Consider the following 6,000-nt stretch of genomic DNA (forward strand, 5'->3'; position numbering starts at 1 on the left):
CACGGGGTATAGGGTGAGTTTAGGGACTGTGGTTTGGATCCTGGATTATCCACTTATTTTCAGAATAAACAAATAATTTATTGATTTCTTGATGTCACATTTTCATTGCTTATAAAATTACAACAATGTTACGTACTCTGTGGCTATAGTGGGGGGACAGGAAGTGCCTGACACATCATAGCTAGTCAGCAAAAGTTGGCTATCATCTTTATCATCATCATCACCACCCAGGGGTCGGCAAAGTAGAGTCTGCAGGCCAGATCCAGCCTGTGGCCTGCTTTGGTAAATATAATTTTATTGGAATACGGCCATACCTATTCATTTTTTTTTATCACCCATGGCTGCTTTCTCACTACAACAGCAGAATTGAGTAGTTATAAGAGACAGAGTGGTCTGCAAAGCCTAAAATTTTACTCCCTGGTCCCTTACAGAAAAAGTCTGTGAAATTGCCTTAGAATACGGTCTTTCAGCAACATAAACAAGTCCAGCAAAGTGTGGTCCGTGCAGCACTGTGATTCACAAACTGTTACTGATCCACGGCAAGGTAAACACAGAAACTAAGAGTTAGTGTTTGGAAGCATTTGTAACAATGTGATGTGCTGTTGACATCCAAGTGCATGATTTTGTTTGATACAAAAGTGTTGGTTTATGACAAATTGGATATAAAAAAATAATATACCCTGGCCCTTCCCACTGGAATAGAATCTGGTGTTTTGTAACAGGATTTTTGTTGTACTGGTAACTTAGTAAGACATAGTCATGTGGTTTCAAATGAGAACATCTGGGGGCCCATCAGGTGGGAGTGACAAACAGGTCCTGAGATTGCAAGCGACCTGGGAAGGCTGATGAGCGAGCCCATTAATAACATCATGCAAATGGGTTCTAGATGCAGATGGGTGGGTCTGCTACAGTTCACTCACCAGCTAATACAGTTGTAATGTGTTGCTTCCTATCTGAGAGAAGGCAGCCACCTCAGGGTATTATGTATGTCTCACATACATATATAAATGAATTCCTTTGGAGTTAAATGCATTTTAAGTCGATAATTCATCTTCTCTGAACAGGAAGCCAACAACTTTCCTGGAAATCTAGCAAAACAACCATTCTGTGACCAGCCTTATGTCTTGTTGCATGTGCACTTAAAAAAAGCAGACTGACTTTTTCCTTTTCTGTTTTAGAATCAGTTCCAAACAGTAAAGCCTGCCAGAAAAAACAGACAAACTCTCAGGAACAACAATGCCCATTATGTGTGGGGTAGGAGCTGCCAGATTTTGATTACTGGACAGACATTAACCCCTTTGGTGTCCTTTTGGGGAAATGCCAAGTCTGAATGCAGACACTTCCAGGATTTTACACTCACTCGTGGTGTGAGAGCAGGTGATTTATAATGACTTGTGCAAAAAAGGACTGTTGTGAGAAGGAGGTACGAGTTCAAGGCCACATGTCCTTGTTTCCTGCATTCTGCCAGAACTCATTTTGGTGAGCGGACACAGATTCGATCACCTCTGCTTTTCTCTTTGTGAGCCTGCTGGTCGTGGGCAAGGAGAACTCTGCCCTGCCATCTGCCCTGCCTGGGTGTTCAGCTGGCTGCCCCAAGGAAAGGGGCAAAATTGGCATTCACAGAAGAAAACCTGTGGGTTTCCTGAGGCCAGCACTTACGGCAAAGGTGCTAGAAAGGAGAATTCCTGAGAAGTGTTTTCCCCTCTGTCCTATACCCTGTATGTGGACATACTATATCGCATTTTGAGAGTTTAGATAAGCAGAGAGCCATGCAATCTCTAGTGGGAGGATAGCAGTGTATATGTATTATGTGTGTATATGTGTGTTTCATTTGTCCTTTTACTTTACTCTTTAATATATATTTATTGATAGTCCACTGTGGTACAGCTGGGATACCAAGTTAATTACAGTAATAACAATGGCTACCATTTATCAAGAACTTATTCATGTCAGTGTTATGTTAAACACTTCACATACATGTGCTTAAATTCACATACTCCTTTAAAAAACTATGAAATAGCTCCATTTTACACATTAGGAAATTAAGTCCCAGAAAAGTCAAGGGCCCTGGCTACAGAGCTAGGATTCATATCCAGGTCTATGTGATACAAAACCCATTCCTTTCTTCATTTTGCCAAACTGCCTTCCTAAAGATGAGTTAAAACAAAAAATGCATTTACTTAATTTTTGGAATTCACATTCTGGTTGGCATGAACGGTGTGTGATGCAGAGTGAAAGAGGTTCAAACGTGGCTGTGGACTAAATACCATGATTGATTGTGCTGGAAGGCAGGGGGAGGTGGGAAAGGGTAGAGCAAGGCACCACAGAGACAGTAGTTCTTGGAAGATGCCTCTGTGGAAGGGGATATGTGCTTCAGAGAGGGAGAGAGAGATTCAGTTGGGCATGCTTTGTTGTTAGGAAAAGACCTGGACTTATTCAGAGGCAAAGAAACTTCTGGAATGCAGAGTGATTCTATACTACAGAATAGAGGAACTCAGCAGGAAATTCTCCAGGGTTGCTTCTCCACTTACCCTATCCGTATCTTGTTTCTTGTTCATGGCATTGCCGTGTCCCACTACAAGGAGATTCAGGGACAAAGGGAGTTCAGCCTCGGTAAATCAGAGGGTGTGATGATTCTTATGGAAACCACAGGAAAGAGACAAAGGTAACCCATCACTGCTTGCTGCAATGGTGGGACCTTGTGGGATCCAGGGCTGAAGGACCTGCTGACCCTGGAAGTGGCAGTGCAGGACCACGTGGAGGGAAGAAGAAGAACTGATACCACTGGTTCTCTTTGATTGTGTCGTTTCACCTTGAAGGGCATGGCAGCCTGGTTCTTTCATCAGAGACAGTGGGATAGAAAAGGAAAGGAATGTAGCACCACAGCCAGCCCTCCTTGAAGAGGACAGTGAGAAAGACGATGCTTTGTGTTAACACTGGGAGGTGAAGTGACCACCTATCTGGTCCCAGCCAGGGCAGCAATCCAGCCCAAAGGAAAGGATCACACTGACTTTTCAGCCAGGACCGAGCCTTGGGCTGTTCTGTTTGGAATACATGAAAAGCCTTCGACAAAATGCAACCAGCACTGTTGGCAACCACATCACAGTTCTTTGGGGTTTTTCTTTGAGAAATTGAGACTTACCTTTGAAACTTGGGGGTAGGATGTTATTCTCTTAGACTGGAATAATCATTAGACTGTTGATTTATAGTGATTCTGGGTTTTGTACATATTTTCAAAAGGGATGCTGGGCTTTCCTACATTCATTACAAAGTCTTCCCAGCCTCCAGATCTTTCCATAAAATGCCTCTTCTCTAGTCATTAAATACATCCTGTGAGTGAATATGGTTATGGACTATTTACAGCTATCCTTGTTCATCGTATCAAAAGATCATGAAAAAAAATGCCCATCATTAAAGGTCCAAAGTGATTGGATTGGCAAGGGGAATGGAGATGGGGCTGGCATAGGAGAGAGGATCTGTCTCTGGGATTTCGTGAAATCCGGAACAATAGGACAGCTGCTTTTCTATAAACAGATTATTATTATTATTTCTACCTAGACAGCTTGATAGCAGCCATTATCTTCTTTCTGGATGTCTTATCAAGTTCAGGCTGTGTGCAGCATGGACGATAAGGAATGAGAAATGTCACCCATGGGATTGTCAAAGATTATTTCTATGCACTGCTGTTCAGCAACAGCCAATCCCACAGAACTGAAAAGTAGTTCTTTTGTTCACACTGGGCAGTTGCTATTCTAACTACACCAAGAGAGCAGAAAGGATGTAGTTGCCATTGTGTGAAAGATTGTAATTTTATTACTCTCGGCTAAAGTTCAAGCAGTCTTGATTTTGAAAAGCAGAATTATCATGGATTATCTTTGAAGAGGCAGAAAACAAGGGAAGGAAGGAAGAAAGAAATGAGCTCAGAGCTTTCAGGACTATGAAGGAGTGTTTAGAAAGAAAAAAAAAAAGAGACTAGTACAATACTTGCAATCCCTGGAACTTAAAATGCCAGGCATATAAGTCTCAAAGGAATGGCATATCATTGCATTACCATTACTTGTGATCCAATTGTTTAATGTAAAGGCTCCATCCTACATATGACTCATCAGAAAATAGTTGATTTACTGAATTTCTGTTTGTTTCTGTTTCATACTAAGTTCTTTGATAAAATTAATCAGTTGATAGTTAAAATTTTTCCTTTGCTCCCCAATGAAAAAATAAATGTTTTATTATAGATGTAGATGTGCTGGCTGTAAACAGTTCAAAAAAAAAAAAACCCACCAATTTTATTGCATTTTTGTTCCAGTATCTCACAGCTTCCCAACATTTTCTCTTCCTAGTAAAAAGATTGGATTAGGAAAAAACAAAAGCAGAAACGAAGGTGACTAAGCTGTGCTTTATTCCTGTAGGATTTCCTCTCAACGTGTGGAGACTGCTCGAGTCTTCTTTATACACAGTTTCAGGGTCATGCTGGTATTATAAGGCAAGTTGCTTGGAAGCATGCCAAATAAAATTTTTCCAATGTTTTAAATCACTGCTCTGAAACTGGAATTTCAAATGAATTAAAATACTTCACTCTCACACCAACAATTTCTGAAGTTAGATTTCAATCATGGAATCATTAAGATGGGAGTAGGAGGAAGTTGGGAAGGCAAAGAGCAAAGAGAGGGCACAGAGGCAGAAAGGAGGATGTGGGAGAAGAGCAGAGGACTTTTGACTCTCTTTTGGAGGATGAACTCCAGGAAGGCAAGATGTGCACACAGAGTTCTTAAAACACTGAGCGTGGAGTAAGTACCGAGGAGGTACATTAAAGGGAATAGTGAGGGGTGTGTAGAAAAGATGGTTTCAGTGTTAATATATCCAAAAGAACATTCTCCTAACTAAACAAGTTATTTAGGCTTTTTTGGCAGTTAAGTATTTATCAGGAAGCCTAAAGCTTCTCCAACTATAGTACACATATGAATTATCTGGGGATCTTGTTAAAATTCAGATTCTAATTCCGAGGTCTGGGACAGGGTCTGAGATTCTGTATTTCTACCAAACTCCCATGGGATGCTACTGGCCCCCAGAACACACTGAGTCATATACATTGGGGACTGGGCGGGGAGTCATGAGCTCTGAGTTTTAGTTTTGACATTAACCATCTGTGTTTTTAAGCCAGTGATTCATTTTCTTAGCCTCAGTTTCCCCATCTATATAATGATGAGTGGTTTGGATTTCCTTAATTTCTGGGGTTCTTTCTTACAGACTTTATATTTTAAAATTAAGAAAGGAAGGAAGGAAGGGGAAAAAGAAAAGAAAAGATAAAAGGAAGGAAGAAAGGAAGGAAGGAAGGAAGGAAGGATATATATAGAGAAGAATATAGGAAGAATATATAGAGAGCTCCCAGTCTGGCCCTAGAAACCTTAGGGAGGTCGAATTACTGGCTTTCAAAGTTGCATAGGTAATTTGGCAAAGCCGAATTGAGATTCAGCTGATTTCTGATTTCTAATAGAGTAATTTTTCCACTATCATTTTTTTAATCAGTATTAATTATTTTTGCAGAATGCCTACAATTTGCCTGATGCAATGCTAAGTGTTGGGAATACAAAGATGAGTAAATTATCATATTTTATTATCAAATCCCTTGACTGATTAACTGGGAGCTTTCAGTGCTGCACAGTGACAACCAACCAATCGATGCAAATGTGTGTCGGTGCGCTGGGCCTTCCGCCCTGGTGACAGGCAAGGTGCCACTCCAGGAGAAGACTGGCAAGGATGGTTCCAAGTCTCCCATTCTCCCCATCCCCATCCCCATCCCCATCCCCATCCCCATCCCCATCCCCTTTGCTCTATGATTTTCCAACTTGTTACATCAAAAGGTGGAATTTTTGTGTCCACTCCTGGCTTGGGGCTGGCCTTGGGACTTGCTCTGGCTGCTGAACTGCAGCAGAAGGAACAAGGTACCAGTTCTATTCCATGGCGAGCCATCCCACAGGTAAGCGTGGAAGTTCAACCAAG

General features: G+C 41.4%; 1 long non-coding RNA gene across 1 annotated transcript in view; it reads left to right on the forward strand.

Moving 5' to 3' along the window:
- LOC118915537 (uncharacterized) overlaps positions 1 to 5,111 on the forward strand; it is a 110,426-nt gene extending 105,315 nt beyond the window's left edge. Inside the window, exon 4 of the long non-coding RNA XR_008991953.1 lies at positions 432 to 5,111. This is a non-coding gene — a long non-coding RNA (uncharacterized LOC118915537). The remainder of the gene's footprint in view (positions 1 to 431) is intronic.
- The last annotated feature ends 889 nt before the right edge of the window (positions 5,112 to 6,000 follow it).

This window comes from Manis pentadactyla, chromosome 10 (genome assembly GCF_030020395.1).
Source record: "Manis pentadactyla isolate mManPen7 chromosome 10, mManPen7.hap1, whole genome shotgun sequence".
Classification (NCBI taxonomy): Eukaryota; Metazoa; Chordata; class Mammalia; order Pholidota; family Manidae; genus Manis; species Manis pentadactyla.